Source organism: Microtus ochrogaster, linkage group LG4 (assembly GCF_000317375.1).
Source record: "Microtus ochrogaster isolate Prairie Vole_2 linkage group LG4, MicOch1.0, whole genome shotgun sequence".
Classification (NCBI taxonomy): Eukaryota; Metazoa; Chordata; class Mammalia; order Rodentia; family Cricetidae; genus Microtus; species Microtus ochrogaster.
Window position 1 is genome coordinate 10,909,114 of NC_022030.1, and position 22,214 is coordinate 10,931,327.

At 34.4% G+C, this 22,214-nt stretch overlaps 1 pseudogene; it reads right to left on the reverse strand.

Moving 5' to 3' along the window:
• Positions 1-3,758: 3,758 nt before the first annotated feature.
• On the reverse strand, positions 3,759-8,030 carry LOC113457657 (annotated as a pseudogene).
• Between the last annotated feature and the right edge of the window lie 14,184 nt (positions 8,031-22,214).

Genomic DNA, 22,214 nt, shown 5'->3' on the forward strand with positions numbered 1-22,214 from the left:
ACCACTCCTATCTCACCAATGAACAGGTCAATCAGACAGAAACCTAACAGAGAAATAAGAGAACTAATGGAGGAAATGAATCAAATGGACTTAACAAACATCTATAGAACATTCCAGCCAAATAGGAAAGAATATACCTTCTTTTCAGCATCTCACGGAACCTTCTTGAAAATTGATCACATATTTGGTAACAAAGCAAACTTTCACAGATACAAAAAAAAATATTAGTAACCACCTGTGTCTGATCAGATCACTATGGAATAAAGTTAGAATTTAATAATAATTCTACCCCCAGAAAACCTACAAACTCATGGAAACTGAACAGTCAACTACTGAACCACCCCTGGGTCAGGGAAGAAATAAAGAAACTAAAGTCTTCCTTGAATTCAATGAAAATAAAGACACCACATAACCAAACCTATGGGACACTATGAAAGCAGGGCTAACAGGAAAGTTCATAGCTGTAACTGCTCACATTTAAAAAACAAAGAAAGCTCACATTACAGTCTTAACAGCACAGCTGAAAGCTCGAGAAAAAAAAAAAAGAAGCAGACTCACTTAGGAGGAGTAGAAGATTGGAAATAATCAAACTGAGGGCTGAAATCAACAAAATAGAAACACAGAAAACAACCCAAAGAATCAATGAAATAAAGAGCTGGTTCTTTGAGAAAGTCAAAAAAATTGACAAACCAATATTTGGATAAATCCAAACCAATCGAAAAGCAGAGAGAAACATGCAAATTAACAAGATCAGAAATGAAAAGGGGGACATAACAATAGACACTGAGGAAATTCAGAGAATTATTAGGTCTTACTACAAAAGCTCATACGCCACAAAGTTGGAAAATGTAAAAGAAATGGACTTGCTTTTAAATAAATACCATTTACCAAAATTAAATAAATACCAGGTGAATAATTTAAATAGATCTATATGTTGTGAGGAAATAGAAGTTGTCATAAAAAAAAAAAAAAACTCCTAACCAAAAAAGCCCAGGACCAGATGGATTTAATACAGAATTTTATTAGAACTTCCAAGAAAAGCTGATATCTATACTTCTTAACCTGTTTCCCATAATAGAAACAGAAGAGTCATTGCCAAACACTTTTTATAAAGGTACAGTCACCCTGATTCCAAAACCACACAAAGACCCAACCAAGAAAGAGAATTACAGACCAGTTTCACTCATGAACATTGATGCAAAAATTTTCAATAAAATTCAGGCAAACAGAATCCAAGAACACATCAAAAAATTATCCATTACTATCAAGTAGACTTCATCCCAAAGATGCAGAGCTGGTTCAACATACAAAAATCTATCAATGTAATCCATCATATAAATAAACTGAAAGAAAAAAAAACATATGATCATTTCATTAGACGCTGAAAAAGCATTTGACAAAATTCAACACCCCTTTATGATAAAGGTCTTGGAGAAGTTAGGGATACAGGGATCATACCTAAATATAATAAAAGCAAAATATAGCAAACCAGTAGCTAATATTAAATTAAATAGAGAGAAACTCAAAGACATTCCACTAAAATCAGGAACAAGACAAGGCTGTCCACTCTTTCCATAGTTCTTCAACATAATGCTTGAAGTTCTAGCAATAGCAATAAGACAACATGAGGATATCAAGGGGATTTGAATCAGAAAGGAAGAAGTCAAACTTTTATTTGCAGATGATATGATAGTGTACATTAGTGACCCCAAAAACAACAAGGACTATCATAGCGTGAGACTAAAATACAATAGTGGTACACAGATTTTGATGGCAGTCAAGGGCTATATAATTAGAGTTAAAAATAGTTAAGAAAATGGGAGGGAATCCATGTTATGTATTGGTAAACTAACCAAATCCCTTGGAGCTAGTGAAGTCATGGATATTGGAGGGGAACTTACCTAGATATTCTCTATTGTCTAAATATTTACCCTATGTTTAGTAATAAATATTGTCCTTACACCTAATCAAGGAAACTTCTTATTGCATCAGAAGTATCATTACATAAAATCACAACCAATCAGTATTCATATTTGTGGAGCCCAGTCCCAACTTATACATCTACAACATAACCCTTGTACCTAGGCTCATCGATATCTTCAGAAGGAGGGGTGGTAAGTTTGTAAGAGCCAATTGAACAGGAAATTTCCTGTTTGATTGTGTCTCCAATAATTTCCATGAAGTCTCACTGAGACCTGAACAAGGATGACATCAATGGTTATACTAAGATGGAAGGGTAAAAACTTATGAGTCCTCAGTCCCACCCAAGGAAACACAGACAACTAAGAAATGCTGAAAGTGGAAAAATCAGATTGCTCAGGGTAAGTGAAAGAGAAATACAACACTTGTTTATCTAATACCGATTGATTACCCATGAAAACATAGGCATACAATAACATTGTAGGATAAACAATGCATATGCATGCACACAGAAATATGTAGTGACAATTAAAGAAGAAAGGAAGCCATGAAATTGAGACAGATTAAGCTGCTAGGAGGTGGAGAAAAGGCAGCGAACAAGGTAAATGATTTAATTTTTTTATAGTCTCAAAAATGAATAATAATAAAAAAGTAATGGTACTAAATTTTATTATATCAAGAGTTTTCTGAAATAATGATAATGGCACCACAAAATTCTAAAGGTGTTAACCTCTTGTAGTTATTTTCATAAAATTATACCAGAATGTTCTATAGAATTCAAATTGACCATCCCATTAAATAAATTTAGCAAAATTTTAAAGGAACACAATTTTAAAATGATTACAGAGTTATTTCTTATGATGTTTTAACTTCTCCTTGTTTCTTCACTTAGAATAGAACAGTCATATCTCAAGAACTCATCCCTTAAGTAGCAGAACCACACTTCATATATCACACTTCACACCCACAATCATGCTCTCAGGTTTGAGTAGGTGCTGAAAATCTCAGACACAGATTTTATAGCTTTTTGCAAATTGGGTACTGGCAGTTCTGATGTTTTGTGGCAAAGACAGGAAATATATATGAATCAAATATATCAAATTAGAAATACTTATTAAATCTGTATTCAATGCCCAGTAACTATCTAAACAAAATAGTACCACTTTATTATCTTCTCTTTAAAACTTCAATACATTTTATATCATAATCAGGAATTTATCTTACCATGTTGTTTTTAACTTTTTACCCAAACCTCATATACATTTATGATTTCTTTGAAGAAAACATTATACTGTTCTGTTTTATGCTTCCTTAGCTACCAACCACATAAAAGTGTACATACACAGCTGTCTTCAGAATTTATTCATGTTTGGTTTACATGAAGTGCCCAGAAAAGATAGAATTTTAATCTTTAAATGTTTGCTAACTATTATAAAAAAGGAAATATATTAAAAATTAAAAATAAAATTCTTATAAGTAATTGCAGCAGAAAATAAAACATGCCAAAGAAAAATTGGACAAAAAGTCAAATAGTTAATGAGATTCTGATTTAAAAAGTTTGGGTTCTAATTTGTGGCTTTCATACTGGAAGTGTTTACTTAAATAAGTGAAGGCAGTAAACGAAAAGAGTTTTACAAAACGATTTATGTTGTGCCAGTGGTTATGGGCAGCAGAAAATGTTGTCTCTGGAACTGATTTATAAATACAAACTAGTAAAACTTAAAATTGCTAGCACTGATATAAAGATTTTTATATTTCTATGAGTAGACCAGCATATGAAGGACAGATAACAGAGTCTCCTAGTAAGTAAAGGTAACCATAAATCACAGTTTATTCAATCACACTTCAGTGTAAATGTTGTAAATAAACATTACATTCTGCAGAACACCTACCCGAAGAATAGAACAAAAAAATATTCGTACGGGGACTCTTATTTAAATACTTAAAATTGAACAATTTTTTAAACTAAGTCTTGAATTATATTTTTAAAAAACCTGCTTATTTGTTTTGTTTTCTGACTCTGTGCTTGTGCCTTCAACACTTTCACAACCATTTTCTGTTACTCCTTAAGGAAAGCTTGATTGGTCCTGTAACAGACACACGTGGAGTACATGAAACCTCCATAGACCATGCTGCCATGCCTCTTCTTTGTCTTAGACAACCTCAAAAGGACTTTAGTTCTCATAGCACAAAACCTCCCAAGTCTGGGTGAAATACATGACATGTTGATTTAGGTACACAATCCTTTGGCCAGGGGTTCAAGACAGCCTAGCTTTGTTATAGGCTGTATTGTAAGAAAGCCTACGGTGGTATGTCAAAGGCTGAACAATTCTGCACACGTTTAAAAAATATCTAAGTACTTTAGCAATTCCAAGTCATCATGAGGCTTTAGGTTGAGAGTATGACATATTTCCTTGATACCCTCTAGATCTCAGAGAGAGCAGGAAGTGAAAAGAGGAAGGAAATAATTTGTATTAATTAAATTAATTGAATTAAAGGAAAGTCAGCCAAATGAAAGTATAAATGTTTTATTTTTTTTTACTAAATTTTTTATTTATTTCACTTATCATCCACAATTTCCCCTCCCTGCTCTCCTCCTGCCCCTACCCTCACCTACTTTCAGCCCCTTCTCGTCCATTCCTCAGAAAGGATGAGGCCTCCCATGGGAGTCAACAAAAGCTGGCATATCAAGTTGAGGCAGGACCAAGCTCTCTCCAGCTGCATCAAGTCTGGGTAAAGCATCCCTCCATAGAGATTGGTTTCCAAAGAGATAGCTCATGCCTGAGGGATGGATACTGATCTCATTGATAAAGGGTCCACAACCAGACCAAGCTATACAGTTGTCACCCACACGCAGAAGCACTTGGTTGGTCCCATGCAGGCTCACTAGCTGTGGGTTAACAGTACTTGAGCTCCCAAGAGCTCAGGTCAGCTGTCTTTGTGGGTTTCCTCGTAAAGATCTTGACTGTCCATGCTCATATAGTCCTCCCGCTCTTCAACTGAACTCCTAAAGTTCAGCCCAGTGCTTGGTTGTGTAGCTCTGCATCTAGTTCCATCAGTTAGTGGATGAAGGGTACTATGATGACAAGTAGGATATTCGCCAATCTGATTAAAGAAGGCCAGTTCAGGCACCCTCTCCACTATTGCCAGGAGTCTTAGCTGGGGTCATCTTTGTGGATTCCTAGGAGTTTCCCTGGCACTGGGTTTCTCCCTAACTCCCTAATGACCTTCCCTAACTATTTTATTTCTTCAAAACCCTTGGTGATACTCATAATTATTATTTTCTTCTTTTCATCATTGGGGAAAAAATTCTGTTTTATGCAATCAAGAAAGGGGTTCACAGGAAATATGTTGCTTATTCGCATTTCTTAGTTGTGGCATATGTCATTTTTATGTTATTACTGTAGTGAGATCCTAATGAACTCCTGAATAAATTATGACATTATTGCTACTTAAAATATTAACAAAAATATTCTCCTATGATGTCTATCTGCTGTTATAAATTATCCTTACCTGTCATATGGAAATAGAAAGTTTGATTGCATATTGTAATTATGAGTGTTGAAGGGGCCAGCAATAATGGATAATGCTATAAGGGACATGAGGACTGTGCACTTAATTGTATGGCCAGGTAGGTTACTTAACTTATCCTAAAGAATATTTGATATCTTAAAGAATATTTGATTAACATTTTTTATTAAATCTGCTTGATCATATAATTAAATTTTAAAATATTAGGAAAATTAAACTGAAGGAAGACTGAAAAGCTTGAAAATCAATATCTTTTATTTTTTTCTTGTGGAAATTCACTATTTCTCTTATAGCATTCATTCATAAATTCACTTTATAGCATTATTTCAAATTTTGTCCCATCAATAATAATGAAATATTTATAATTTCCATGATAAAAATTAACTATTTTATTCAAATGGAATATCAGCATATTTCCATAAATGTAAGAGATGATATTAGGTAAACTGAAGAATTCCAAAGTAAAGAAGTGTATTGAAGGAATTAGATAAAGTCAGATGAGAGAGAGAAATACATATCTTTTAAATGTATAAATTGAGATAAACATGGGTCATTTTAAAAGTATAAATCCAATGAGAATTTCTCTTCAATTAATTATCCGTTTTGTGTTCTTTTTCTGAAATCTTTACTAATGACATCAAAGAAAAAGTTTCAAACCATTTGAGAAAATAATCCAGTACTCTGGATTTCACTATCAGTTGGAAAAATGATAAAAGAAGCAGAAAAGAAACTCATGAAACAATGCAAACAAAAACTAAAGATACTCAAGGTCACAAATATTGAAAGATATATTAGATATCAAAATAAAAGAGATAAAAGTTATTGCCATATTTAGAGACTGTTTTCTTCTTGGAGGTCAGAACTTATCCTTGAAAGAAAAACAATATTTTCCTTAGTGTGCTGGCTATTCTTAGGTCAGCTTGTCATCTGGGAATGGGAAACACAAGGGATAACGCCGCTGTACAAAATTGGCCTCTAGGTAAGCAAAGGTGTGTTTTCTTGATGGATTATTAATATGGGTGCACTCAGCTCACTATGAGCAGCACCACACCTGGACTGCTGATCCTGGGTGCTCTTGAAAGCAAACAGAGCAAACCACTTGAATTAGCCCAGTAAGCCCAGTAAACCACACTTCTCAATGACATTTGTATCAGTTCCTCCTTCAAGATTCTGTCTTGAGTTCCGGCCCTGACTTTCTAGATGATGGACAATTATATGGAACTGGAATATGAAACCCTTTCTTCTCAAGTAACATTTGGTCATGATGTTTCATCCCAGCAGCAGGAACCCTAAATTGTACATTCATTACATATCAAAATCCCTTTGGGAAAAACAAATTGATTTTAAAAGAGAAATGATTATCAAGGCCTTTAGATCAGTGTAGGTACCCTGTATGCTCACATGATTCTACTTTCAGGCGTCCTCTTTTCTTTTTCTGAAAGACCATGCCTAGCACACAGCTGACCAAGAGAACTTACAAGCAGCAACTGATAGGACTACTTCAGAGACCCACAGCAGAGCAATGGGTTGATCTCCCAAAGTCCAGTCGAAGAGAGGGATAAGTGAAAATCTGAGCAAACAGGTGAAGACCATGACAGGCACAACCAATGAAACAACTTACCTCAGCTAATGAAAGCTTTTCAACTCTGGCCTGACAGTGAGTGAACCAGCATAGACCAAATTGGACTTTTGAATGTTGGTGATAGTTGTATGGCTGAGCAGATTGTGGGTCCACTGACAGTGAGACCAGGATTTATCCCTTCTGCTTGTTCTGACTTTTTACAACCCATTCCCCCTTAGAGGGATACCTTGCTCAGTCTAAATATAGTGGGGAGGGTTTTGGTCCTGTCTCAAACCAATGTGCTAGACTTTGTTGACTCCCCATGGAAAGCCTTACCCTCCCTGAGGAGTGGAATGGGGGGTGAAATGGGGGTGGGAGGGAGGAAGGTGGATTGGGTAGGAAGATTGGAAAGAAAGGGAAGTGGATTTGTCATGGACAAAGAGTAAAAGGTTTTTTTTTTTGAAAAAATAAATTAAAAAAAGAAAAAGAGCATGCCTATTAACACTTTGGTTTGTTTCTGTTTATATTCATCAAGTCCTTTACTTTTTGGCTCTGTTATGTTCTTACTGTTTCATTCTGCTCAGGAAGACTTTGAATTACTTTTGATTATTGAGCTACCCTGTAATAGGAACAGTAGTAGCAACAAGTAGAATAAGGCAGATCAAGTCTCTTTAAGAATGGATAGTGATGGCTGTTTAAACTGTTTGGGACAGTTGAACGTAAATGTTTGGTCGTAGCTCACTGCTCAAATAATGTCTCTTCTCTGACAGCCATTGATGATCATTTTCCATATCAATGAAATCAGAATTTTGCAGTCTGCAAGGACAAAAGCACCAGGAGTAGGATACTGGTGAGAATAGCTAACATTAGGTGTGGCTTTGACAATATGGTCAGAGCCAATGGAGACTCAGGGACACTTTAAACAAGACACATAAAGTTGTTCTTCAATTACACTGCTTTGAGGAGTGTGACTCACCATTTGAAGTCTGATTGGCCAGAATCCAAAGCTTAGGGCCATATTACCAACCACTGCTGGTCTATAGGTTCCACAACAATTACCATGTGAGTTAAGTATTTCTTTTTTATAAAGACTTGAAGCTTGGTAGAATGTCAATGATTGTCATAGATCATTATTTTTTTCCTTTCTTTTTCAAAAGGCTTTGCTAAACTTAGAAAGAAAAGCTTGGATTTTGTAAAAAGGCTGTAATTAAAGCATTTGGCATGCAATCTTAGGTTAGGGATAAGATTTCAAGGACACATGTGAAAATCCTCTAAGGGTAGTTAGTGCCTCTAATCCCAACAGTGGATACAAATTTCTCCTCTTCTTTCCTAAAATCACATTTTACTTTAAAATTTTTGGCCAAGCTTGAATATTTAGCAAAATCTAAAGAATTTGACATGGTCTCCCCCTATTTTTTCCTACAGGTTCATCTATATGATTGGATCTTTTATTGCTAGCTGAACTTTACAGATTAAATATTATTTCAAACACTGTCATTTGTTTATATTTTGTGGAAATTTTACTGCATATAAAATTAATTCATATCACATTAACTTTTTTAGTATACTAATTTGTGTTCCTTTGATGTGTGAGTTCCCTCTGTCCATTGGTTAATAAAGAAACTGCTTAGGCCTATGACAGGTCAGAATGGAGCTAGGTGGGAAAACTAAACTGAATGCTGGGAGAAAGAAGGTGTAATCAGTGAGACATTATGTAGCTGCAAGAGAAGAAAGAAGCTGGAACCTTGATGGTAAGCCAGAACCTCATGGTCAGTCACAGATTAATAGAGATGGGTTAATTTAAAATGTAAAAGTAGACTAGAAATATGAATAAGCTAATAAGCCAAACTGTTGTAATTACTATCATTTCTGAGTGATTATTTTGGGTGGCCAGGAAATGAACATGGAGCCACTGACAATTGTCACTCCAACGTGTGCCAACTAAATCCATATGAAATCTGAGAGAGCTTGGGAAGGAATTCTAAACACAAAGAAACCTAAAGTTTAGCTGCATATTTTTTAGGTAAGGTCCATGCAGGGGAGGGACTGCAGCTCTTTAAGAGAGGTCTTCATGATTCAGCATTAGCAGAAAAAAAGACGGGTAAGAAATGGTGGCTTTCTTGTTCATGCTGTCAACATAAACTCTGGCTCTTTAAGGAAGGAGGCTGTGCATTTGAATGGCATTTGTGAGCAGTGTGTTATAAACTGCTTAATGGTGCAACATAGACCACCCGTGCACACCTGGAACTAGGATGGTATGTACCCTCACAAAGGCAATGACCATGCCTTTGCTATGTTTACCTGGGTAGAGTAAAAGGCAAAGAAGCCTTGGTCCTAGCCATGCCCACTTAGAATTTTTTAAAGAAGCACTCCTGGTCAAAAAATTATTACAGATAATCAAGCAATAAAGAAAAATAAAGACGGAAAAGATCTCTAAATGGGTCATGGTGTTGGATAAATGCATGTAGGCTTGGGGGAGAGAAGAAAAAGAATATAGACAGTTATAAAAGTAAGTAAATAGTTAAAAAAATAAAACAAATTCTTTAAAGAGATAGAGTCAGAGAGTCATAGATTAAAGAAACACAAAGTAAGACACATAAAGATGGGATATGCACAGTCTAGATTATAAATTATTGTGTTTTCTTTTAATTTTTTGACTGTGAATGAGCTAAGTACAGAGAAACATTTCATTCTACAGGTGGTTAAGCTAAGGCAACATAAATTTTAAGTGTATCTTGACTTCAAAATTTGGGTCTAAGGATATGTTGCTTAGGAAAAGAGGTTCTGCTTTTGTTTCCACAAAGTAGAGAATCTGTGCCTTTCTTCAAGGTTTATGTGGTTTGATGGACTAAGAACCCATGAGAGGTCTCCATGAACTCCCCTCAAAAATTACTTTGCCCAACAAAAAGCAGGAGACAGTTTGGAGAGAACTACGCCCAAATTCTCAAAAGGTTTGTTTATAAATGTTTGTTTACATTTAAAGGAGGATATTCTATAGAGATGAATACTATGCTTTGGTATGGATCTTAGTTTCCTGAAAAAAAATTAAGGTCAGTTTTGTTATATTCTATATTTGTGCTCTTGATTAAGGCATTGCTTTTTGCAACTCATTTGAAAACATATACTAGTCAAGCTTATAGTCATGTTAGCTAGGTTTTATAGATATATAGAGATATATTTCAGTTAGATAGGTATTCTTCAAATCTTTCAGAGACCTTCACAATATTGTATTTAAAATGTTTTTTTTTCAAGGTTTCTCTGTAGCTTTGGGGCCTCTCTTGGAACTTTTCTTGTAGATCAGGCTGGATTTAACTCATTAAGATTTGCCTGCCTCTGCCTCCTGAGTACTGGGATAAAAGGCTTGTGCAACCACCACCCAGCTGGCATTTAAAGTGTTTGAAGAAGCTTCTCATCGAGTTTGTTACCCATTTGGGCAAGAGACTTCTCTTGTTTGAACTGCTTCACTGGACTGGCAGGACCCACAGAAAAATGATTGCTGAAGCTGCCTGAAAAAGGTAAGACAGTCCTTTGGGGTTCTTGCTTCATGAAATAGTCTGCCAGACATGCTGCAGAACACAGAAGAAAGTTACTGACAAACTGCCCATATAAGTGAAACTGTCTTTGATGTTTCTTGCTTTATGGAAAAGTCTGCCAGATACTATGGGCCTGTGGGCTGAAGATTGGATACTTCAATGTTACAGAAGAACTTTGGATGAATGTCCAGGCAGCAAGATGTCTCTGTCAATTTTAGAGTTTTGAAAAATTGCTTATAATGCACTTCCTGTTAACTTAGGTAATATTATATCCTTATGTAGTTTTTGAGTAATTTAGTACTCTATATTAACATGAACATTTTACTATTACAGAGTATATAGAAGACACATAAATGAAAAGAAGGAGCATCATGCATAAATTTATGAAGCACAAGACTGGACTATTTTATGATTTTAGATATACCTCTAAATAGAATATTTCATAATGTATGCATTCACTGAAATATATACATATAACATTTTAGAACTCATGGGTATCAGAAATGAGAATTGTTGACATATTGGGCTGTACATTATCTAGGAATTTGTTCCATAATAAGTTAAACCTAATTTATATTGATCTGTAAGGCACTTTATTCTGTCTCTTGAACCATTTAAACTCACAATTTGAGACAAGTATCATATCTTCATATTTTCCTTATAATAAGTGTTCTGCAATAAATAGTTTCTACATAGCATAGAACATCTTATTACTTTTTATCAGAGTTTGAAAAGAGCAATTTCTTTATGAAAAGTTTTACAATTTTTAAACCCCTTGAAAACATACTTGATATCACATTTAAACTGCTTTACAGTAATTGTACATTTTATTTTCATTCTAGAGAGCTAAACTACTCAAATATTCTCTTCAGAAAAGTGGAAGGGAAGCAATATTGGCTCCACCTGTCACTGTAAGTCACCATTTCACTTTGTGAAGGCTCTGCAATATTTTTAAGTCTTTTTATTTCAGTTAAAGACTCTGCGTGATTTATTTCATTGTAAAATTGCATATCGATGGATGGCTGACTGACTGACTGACTGATTGAGAGACACGTATATTCAACAAAGAGTTATAAAGCATTCATTTTAACCACCACAAGCTATTTTTGCTGTTGCTATAACAAGTGTTTTCTTTCTAGCTTCCTTTATTATTCTGTTTTCTTTTTTTGGTTTATATGTTTTTTTTTAAATAACTTGCTATACTTTTAATTGTAGTGATTTAGAAAAACCACTCTCTATTAAATGTAATATTTATGCTTAGCTATCACAAAATTGAGTTATTCATTATACTATTCCATCTCATTTTAAATAAAATTGCAAGTGCTTGTGGATTTTATTTTCCTCATAATGCAGACATTTCATCAATATGTTCTGTCACTTAGATCTAATTCATTGTTATTAGAATAGATATTTGGCTTATGGAATATATATACTTTTCAATAATTATTTGCATAGAGTGCTTGTAGGTTTACAAAAATGTATCTAAAATATTCATTACTGGTAACCACCGACATCATTTCTTATGCACTGTATTGCATACGACTGAAAATTTTTCTTTTTAAATTCTTAACACACTTAAAGTTGAAAGAAGAGTACACTTACTATAATTTTTTGTAAGTTTTTTCCTATAAGAGAAATAATATCTTTGGATTAAATAATGTCCAAGCATTTGAAATATACATTACTTCTGTATTAAATTATTATTAAAAATTGATTATCAATATTTACAAACATTTATGCTCATGTATATTTTACATCTTTTAGAAAAGTACTATTCACCAAAATTTTTCTTATTATGGTGTGTTTCATCAACAGGCAAAAAATTGTTATGTAATTTAACAAAATGTTAATAGTGTTCTATAATTTCGAGAGCCTATATAAAATAAATTTTGGAAATTTCTTGCCATTATGTTACTCATAATTTTAAAATGCAGGGAGCAGGACTGAGTATTAATATCTGGTTAAAATAATTTTATTCACTTTGTTAGCAAAAAGATAATATTTATGTATAGTCATTTTCCTGTGAGCTCTCTACATCAATGTTTCTGACCTGATATACTGTGCTGGTAACCATCATCTGTATTATTGTGAAATTTGCTCATGTAATCAGGATATAAAAACATAGTAAAAAATTCGTTGGCAATATTCTTTCATGTATGCCTTTGATTTTTACTTTACTATTTCTTTAACAAACATATATTTGTTTACTTTTGTTATTTGGTTTTTATTTTAATACTATGTTTTATGCCTAGTAACCATTTTAATTTTTTTGGTTACCTTGAAATCATAGACATTTCTTCTATACTTTTTTTCTTGGTGATTGTTTTTGTTCCAATATTAGTATCTCCAATTTGTTTTCTTTTTTAAAAAATCAGTTCTTTGAGAATTTTGTACAATGTGTTTTTGTCATATTCAGCTTCTCCCCAAACTCTTCTCTGACTTAAACCTCTTTCCCTATTCACTATACTGTGTGTTTCATTTAAATCCATTATGATTAATCCATTATGATTACTGTTCGATAAAGAGCCTTCCACTGGAGTGTGGTCTACCCACCAGTTTCAAACTTTTAAAGAAAACGGGCTCTTTCTCTCCCAGAAACTACCTATTGCGAGTCCTTAGCAAGATGTAGAAGAAATTCCTGCCCACTTTTCTCCCTGATGTTGGATTTGGACTTGCTGGAGATTGTACAGATCTTGTGCATGTTGTCGTATCTGCTCTGGGTTCATATGCACCTTGTTGTATTGAAAAGACTTAATTACTTGCAGTCATTCACTACCTCTGTCCCTTATACTTTTTCCATTTCATTTCTCCAATGGTGTTTGAGCCTTGGGTAGAGGGATTATGATAAAGATGTTCCATTTAGGACTAGATATTCCCTGATCTTTTCTCTGCATCTTGTCAAGTTGTGGTTCTCAGTGTTAATCACCACCTGTTGAGAACAAAAGCTTCTTTTGTAGGTGTTGAGAGAAGCATTAATAAATAGATACCACAATAAGTCATTAAACAGTAGTTTAATAGTATCCCCAGTCAGCAGCATAATAGGTTCCTTTCTTGGGCCACAATCCTTGGCCCAATAAAATAATCATGACAGGTATGAGTTTTCTCTTTGGAACAGAACTTAATTCAACCTTAGAGTAGTTGATTTTTCTCATGATTTTCTTGCCACTATTCAAATGGGATATGCCTTCCCAGGACAGTTATTATCATAGCTTATAGACTTCAAAGTTGGGTAAGACTGATGATTCTTTTTCTTCTTTGAAATTGTGAATAGCAGCTCTGTCTCTAAGTAAGCATTCCAGTAGCTATGGAGCTTCTAAGTCAGTAATAGCTTCTTCATGTTCTCTGATTAGCTATGTGATATCTTCAGCAAGCAAGTCTTACTGCCAAGTTCTGGAGGGTAACCAGAATCATGGGCAAAAATTTCAGTCTATGAAATCTCAGTGAACCAAGAGCTCCCAAAACCTATACTTGGAATAGGGTTTTTACTTGTTATTCTATGGTATTTATTAGGATAATTTTATATTAAGCCTGTCAAATATTATATTATGTTATAAGGTTATCTTTTACTTTATTCCCTTCTGAACTATGTCTTGCCTTTCCCCACCTTGATATAGCCCTTTCTGTTATATTATTTATTTTTAATTCTTTCTATCCCTATATTCTATATCCCTATCTCCCCTCCTGTGGTGCTTCTGCTGATATCACCACCCACCTTTGTTTCCAAGACAGGCTTTCTCTTTAGCTTTGGAACTATCCTGGAACTAGCTCTTATATACCAAACTTGCTTCAAACTGACAGAGGTCTTCCTGCCTCTGCTTCTTGAGTGCTGCCCCTCTTGGTATCCCCTTCTTGATTTACTTATTTTATGGGTATTTTATGGGTATTCAAAATGAAAGTAGCAATATAAGGATTTAAATCTGCCATCTGCAAATAAGAGAAAATGATGGCATTTGGTTTCTTTCACTCTAAATAATATTCCCAGATCTACCTTTTTGACTTAAATTTTCATATTTATTTTTCTTAAAAATTGAATGATTTGTAGGTCTGTCACCTCTTCACTATCCATTCTTCACTTGATGGACATCTAGGATGTTTCCATTCCCCACTATCAGAGTCCTCTGTTTATATTTCCAACAGTGGCATGGTTGGGTCCTATGGTAGATTGTCTTCCAGATTTTTGAGGAATCTTCACACTAATTGAAATAAAAGCTGCATCAGTTTGCCCTAACACCAACAGTAACAATGTGTTTTCTTTCCTTCCAATTCTCATAAACACTTGCTGCATTTTCTTTTTTAATCTTGGCCATTCTGACTGGGGTAATTTTAATTTTTATTAGCCTAATCACTAAGAAATAAAATTTTTAAAAAAGTAAATGCTTCTCAATCATTTTATTTCATCTTTTGAGAAACTATATTTAGTTATAGGTTTCATTTTTTTTAAGTTAGGATATTCATCTTTTGTGTGTTTGGGTTTTTTTTTATAAAAAAAGAGTAATTTCTCAGATACATATGACAAACTTTTGGATAAATACATCAATAGTACAACAGAATTCACAATAGCCTAAACATTTCTTGGAAAAATATATATTGGAATTTAGATGGATTAAGATATATAAACACATATCTTGGAACAAATGCAACCTAAGATGTGAAACACTTGTAGTATGATAATTTTAAAAGACTGAAGCAAGAAATTGAAGAAGATACCATAACATGGAAAGCCCTTCTATGCTTATATATAGGTTGGGCTAATATTATGAAAATATACATCCTCATCCTACCAATTCTACAGATTCAACACAATCACATTTAAAATTCTTATCTAATTCTACACAGAAAATGAAAAAAATGCTGTCAAAATTTATGTAAAAATACAAAAGACTCAGATAAGCCCGACTAATCTTCCACATAAAAATGCTACTTGAAGTATAACTCCAGATTTCAAGTTATATTAAAGAGCTTTAGTATTGATAGCAACATGGTGTGAAGTAAAAAATAGGCTCACTAATTAGTACCTACATATAATGTAATTAGTATTTTCATTCACTGATAGTCTTTTGATTTTTGACAAAGAGGCCAACAATGCACAATTGAGAAAACACATTATCCTCAACTAGTTCTTTTGGTAAAACTGTATTGCTACATATAGAGGAATGAGAGTAGATCCTTATTTCTCACTCTTCAAAAAATCAACTCCAAATGGATCAAGGGCTTCAACATGATTCTGGATACTCTGTGTGTGACTGAGGAGAAATGAAGGAATATGCATGAACTCATTGACAGAGGAGAGGAGCCCAGTAATTCTGACATTGTAAGAAACAAACAAACAGAAAGGAAACAATGGAATGACATGAAAACAAAACCTGATCGGCAGAAGATACAAGTGAAGTGGAAACCTATATAGTGGGAAAAACCGTTACTAGCTATAAATTTGACATAAGGTCAGTGATCAGAACACACAAAGATTTCAAAATAACCACAATGCACCTCTAGTTTGGAATGAGCTATGGCTTGTCTTTCATCTAGACTATCTGATACTCTATAAACAGAATGCACTTTAAAATTTGTTTTTTCTTCAATGATTTATCTTAGCACTATTTCTAAATGATTGTGTGCATGTCTGTTTCTGGTCTCTGCACAGTTATGTATGTTGATTTTATGGCCACAACATGCCCTTTAGATTGTATATTTAAGTACTGAACACACTTTCAGTTAACTTTTATATAACTGATTGCTAACCTGGGTAATTTGTTTTTGCGGTAATCTTAGAATCAGCTAGTTTTATATGTAAAAGACTAAAAAATATTTGTCTGTGATATATTGCTAAAACTGCAGGTCAAGTGATTTAGTAAACCATGGGCATTCACAAATCAAAATATCATATATTTCTCTCCTAATGATTATTTCAAAATTTATTCAAACATGTTTATATCTGTAGGTCTGATGTGTAATTTGTTTCATTGTTTTATTTATTTATGACTTAGTTTTCTCATATCTGTGAACACTTTTTCTCAATCAAAATTGTAAAGGTAATATTGACTTTATTATTAATGTCATTAAAATATAATGTTGAAAAATATTAACTTTTTATTTTCTGCCCCCTTGTAATTTTTCTTAGTTTTAATTACATTTTATTTGGTGGTATTATTCAGGTTTTTGAGTACATTAATGTGTAAAAGTACTGAAAATTGCAAGATCTGTTTTTTATATATAATGAAGTCAGAAATCTACACTGGGAAAAAAAGACAGTATTTTCAAGAAATGGTGGTGGTCAAACTGGATATTTCCATGTAGAGTAATGCAAATAGATTCATACTCATCACCATGCACAAAACTCAAGTCCAGACTGACCAGTTCCTCACTATAAAACCAGATAGAACTTGGTAGAAGAGAAATTGAAGAATATCCCTGAATTTTTTGGCATAGGATATGAATTTCTGAACAGAACAATGTTAGGACGACACTAGATGAAAAATTAATAAGTAAGACTTCATGTAAATGAAAGGCTTCTGTAAGGCGAAGGACACCATCAATGAGACATAATGGCAGCCAAAAAAATGAGAAAAGATTTTTATCAACTCCATATTCAATAGAGGACTAACATCCAAAGTATATAAAGAACTCGAGATATCAAAAAACCAGATAACCTCATTAAAATCAGGGTACATATCTAAACAGAGAATTCTAAATAGTGGAAACTCAAATGGCTAAGAAACACTTTAAATTTTCAACATCATTAGCCATTAGATAAATGAACATCAAAACTTTTTGAGATTCCAACTTACACCTGTCAGAATAGCTAAGATCAAGAGCACAAGTGACAGCTCATGCTGGTAAGGATGTGGACCAGGAGGAACACACACCTTCATTGCTTTTGAGAATGTAAACTTGCACAGAAAACTATGGAAATCAGTATGATGGTTCCTCAGAAGATTAAGAACCATTATCTTTCAAGATCCATCTATACTACTCTTGGACCTATACTGAAAGGATGCTCCTCCATTCTACTACAAGGACACTTACTTGTTCAACCATGTTCATTGTACTTTTATTCATAATAGACAGAAACTGCCACCTTTAGTCAACTGCCAGTGGGGCCCCATTAATGAAGACAACAGCCACACAACTCATTGAATATGGAGAATTCCAACTGGTGCCTTCACCCCTATGTTCTAATCTCTTTGGTACAGGAATGAATTCTCCAGGCTATCAAAAGGAAAAATCTGGATACCAACTCAGCCACAAAACTTTCAGTTGATAGTCAATCTGTCCTGCCTACAATATATGCTATGACAATTTTGGCACAGAACTTGTGGGAGTAGCAAATCAATGTTGTATTTGACTTGGTTAACACTCCACTAGAGGGAACCAATACCCAACATAGGTGGGGTAACTAAGAACCAGAGACTAGATAATCCAGGCAACTTAAACAGTGATCATTAGTCTTCCTCAGTCAGTAGTTGGAACTAATGGAACAAATACGGTGACTAGGACATTATGTGGAGAGAGTGTCTAAATGGGCTATCTCCATCAAATTCTTCTCAGAACTTAATAAATCCCATGGAAGATAGATGATACTGAAAGGTGTCAGAGCCAAAGGGCATGGTGAACACCAGAAGAAAAAGGTACTGGTGTATATGGTCTCACATAGACTGAAACAGTAAGCACAAGCCTGCATAGTTATGCACCAGGTCCTAAGTTTTTTGAGACAGGGTTTCTCTGTGTAGCTTTGGAGCCTGTCCTAGAACCACCTCTTGTAGACCAGGCTGGCCTCCAACTCAGAGATCTGCCTGCCTCTGCCTCCTGAGCACTGGGATTAAAGGCGTGTATCACCACTGTCCAGGAAACAAACAATTTTATGTGAATTGTACATGTTACATAAACTTGGAATCTCATATTTAAGGAACAGATCCCTTAGCCAGACATTTCAGTGAAGGTAGCACGGACATGTAAGAGGTAATCACCATTCCAACTACTTTCTACCAAGGAAGACAGGACCAATCATCTACTTCATTGCTTATAATAATGACCTTCCCTTAGGAACCTTGATTATGCACATTCTTTGTCTACGCAACCCTTCAAAGGTGTATATTTGTGCCTGTGGAGAGTTTGGGGAAAGTTAAAAAGAATTAGAAAGGATAAAATGAAGAACTCTTTCACTTTCCTCCAGTAGGATTCTAGGAGGCATCTGGAACTCTAATGAAGTTGGTTCATCTACTCTCTTCTGAAAAAGGAAACTGCTTAAAACTAAACACTTTCATTCAATAAAAATGAGTGTGTAGCACTTGATATATGTAAGAGACTATAAATCAGCTTCTCTTTCTTATGTAGCTGATTACCCTTTAACCCATTGCCTTTTCCTCCTCTATGCAATGAAAAAATCAAAATGTATGATTTTTCTCTCAAACCAAATATTTTTTGTAATATCAATGTCTCATAATTCAAAGAAACATTTCTCAGGCCTTTTCACAATTAGCTAAATGGCATTAGAAAGGAAAATAAGACTTTTTTCTTTTCTTCATCAGTAAAATTATTGTCTATTTTATTTCAAGATTTCATATAAAGCTTTGACTAAGTGAGTCAGCATCTCAAAGCAAATCTCATTTAATCTATGACATCTTTTCATCTCATTAATTTAATTTAATTTCCATTTTATTTTTAATTTCATACTATCATTCAGCAAAAATTGTTATAATCTCATTCTCTCTTGGCCAAAAATCTAGCAAGTATCTGACAATATTTTAAGTTTCTTCTATTGTGAAACTGTAAAACTTAAATATGAATTATATATAGTAGTCTAAAGATCAAAGGAAGTCATCAAAATTTTGTACGGTTTCTACTTGTAAAATGTATATTCTTAGAATTCAGACTATTATTCCTTGTTCTTTTTTATTATTAATTTATATTTGTAAAATGATCTTTTCTCATTTTACAGAACTATACCAGTTCCCAATCCTTCCTCTCCTCCCTCTCCCCCAACCTTTCTCCCACCCCACCCCCACTCACTTCTCAGAGAGCCTAATACTTTCCAAAGGGAATCAACAAAGTCTGACACATCACTTAGAGGAAGGACCAAGGCCATCCCCCCTATATTTAGACTGAACAAAGTATCCCTCCAAAAATAATGGGTTCCAAAAAGCCAGTTCAAACACTAGGGGTAAATATTGGTCCCATTGCCAGTGGCCCTACATATTGCCCAAGCTGCACAACTGTCATCCATATTCAGAGGGTCTAGTTTGGTCCTATGTAGGTTCTCCTTCTATCAATCAGTCTGGAGTCAATAACCTCACACTAGCTCAGGTCAGCATTTACTGTAGGTAACTCCATCAAGGTCTCACCCCTTTGCTCATATTATTGCTCCCCTTTCTCTTCTGCTGGTCACCGGAAGTTCATCCTAGTGTTTAGCTGTGAATCTCTGCATCTGCTTCTATCAGTTGCTGGATGAAGTTTCTATGATAACAATTCAGGTAGTCATCAATCTGATTACAGGGGAAGGCCACTTCAGGCATCCTCTCTAGTATTACTTAGGGTCTTAGCTAGATTCCTGGAAATTTTCGTGGTGTCATGTTTCACTCTAGAACCATAAATGGATCCAACAATCAAGATATCTCTTTCTTTGCTCTTCCTCTCTGTCCTTCCCCAGCTCCACCATTGTGTTTCCTTATGGTTTCCTCCAATCTTCCCTTCTCCTTTCCCTACCCTTCTACCCTTCATTCCCCACCACACAAGAACCAATTTTCTCAGGATATTTTGTCTATTTTCCTTTTCCAGGGAATCCACGCATATCTCTCTTAGGGTTATCCTTGCTGCCTAGCTTCTCTGGGGTCATAGACTATCGCCTTGTTATCCTTTGCTTTACATCTGATACCCACTTATGAGTGACTACATATCATGTTTGTTTTTCTGTGTCTGGGTTATCTTACTCATGAAGATTTTTATTTTTCTGGTACCATCCACTTGCATGAAAATTTCAAGATGTCATTGTTTTTTCTTTGTTTTTGTTTTTTTTTTGTTTTTGTTTTTGTTTTTTTTTTTAACCACTGAGTAGTACTCCATTGTGTAAATATACCACATTTTTCTTTATCCATTCTTTTGTTAAGGGGCATTTAGGTTGTTTCTAGGTTCTGCCTATAATGAATAATGCTGCTATGAACATGATTGATCTAATGACTTTGTGGCATGAGAAAGCATCCTTTGGGTATATCCCCAAGAGTGGTATTGCTGTCTCTTGAGGAAGATTGATTCCCAGTTTTCTGAGAAACTGCCATACTGATATCCAAAGTGGCTGTACAAGTTAACACTCCCATCAAAAATGAAGGAGTGTTTCCCCTTACTCCACATCCTCTTCAGCATGAGTTATCATCAATGTTTTTTATCTTAGTCTTTCTGAATGATGTAAGATGGTATCACAAAGTCATTTTGATTTGCCTTCCCCTGATTGCCAAGGGGAATTTTTTAAGTATCTTTTGGCCATATCAGATTCTTCTGTTAAGTATTCTCTGTTTAGATCTGTACATTTAGTAATTGGACTATTTGGTATTTAAATGTCTAGTTTCTTGAGTTCTTTATATATTTTAGAGATCAGTCCTCTGTCTAATGTAGGCCTGATGAAGATCATTTCCCATTCAGTAGACTGGCAATTTGTCTTATTGACTGTGACCTTTGTCTTACAAAAGCTTCTTAGTTTCAGGAGATCCCATATATTAATTCTTGCTCTCAGTGTCTGTGTTTTTGTGGTTATATTTAGGAAGCAGTCTCCTGTGTCCATGCATTCAAAGCTGCTTCTTACTTTCTTTTCTATGATGTTGAGTGTGGCTTTATTTCTGTTGAGGTTTTAGATCCATTTGGACTTGAGTTTTGTGCATGGGATAGATATGGCTCTACTTGTGTTCTTATACATATACAGTTATGCTAGCACAATTTGTTAAAGATTCTTTCTTTTGTCCATCATATAATTTTAGATTTTTAGTCAAAAATCAAGTGTTAAAAGGTGTTTAGATTAATATCATGGTCTTTAATTTGATTCTTTTGGTCCACTTGTCTGTTTTTACCAATATCAAGTTGTTTTCATTACTGTTTCTCCATAGTAGAGCTTAAAGTCAGGGATGGTAACACTTCTGGATGTTCCTTTCTTGACCAGGATTGTTCTCTCTATCCTTGTTTTTTTTTTTTCTCCATATGAAGTAGACTATTGTTCTTTTGAGCTCTGTAAGAATTGTGTTGGGATTTTGATGGGGATTACCATGAATCTGTAGATAGCTTTTGGTAAGACTGACATTTTCATTATGTTGATCCTACCTATCCAAGAGCGTGAGAAATCTTTCTATTTTCTGATATCTCCGTCAATTTCTTTCTTCAAAAACATAAAGTTTTTTTTTGGTACAGATTTTTCAATTCTTTGGTGAGCATTACCCCCAAGATATTTTATTTTATTTGTGGCTATTGAAGGGGTGATGCTTCTCTGATTTCTTTCTCAACCCTTTTATCATTTGTATAGGGACCACTAATTTCTTTGCATTGATCTTATATCCTGTCATATTACTGAAAGTCTTTCTCAACTGTAGAAGTTCCCCGGTAGATTTTTTTTGAGGTCACCTATGTATACTATAATATATCATACACAAATCACAAAAGATTGACTTCTTCCATTTCAATTTGTATCCCTTTGA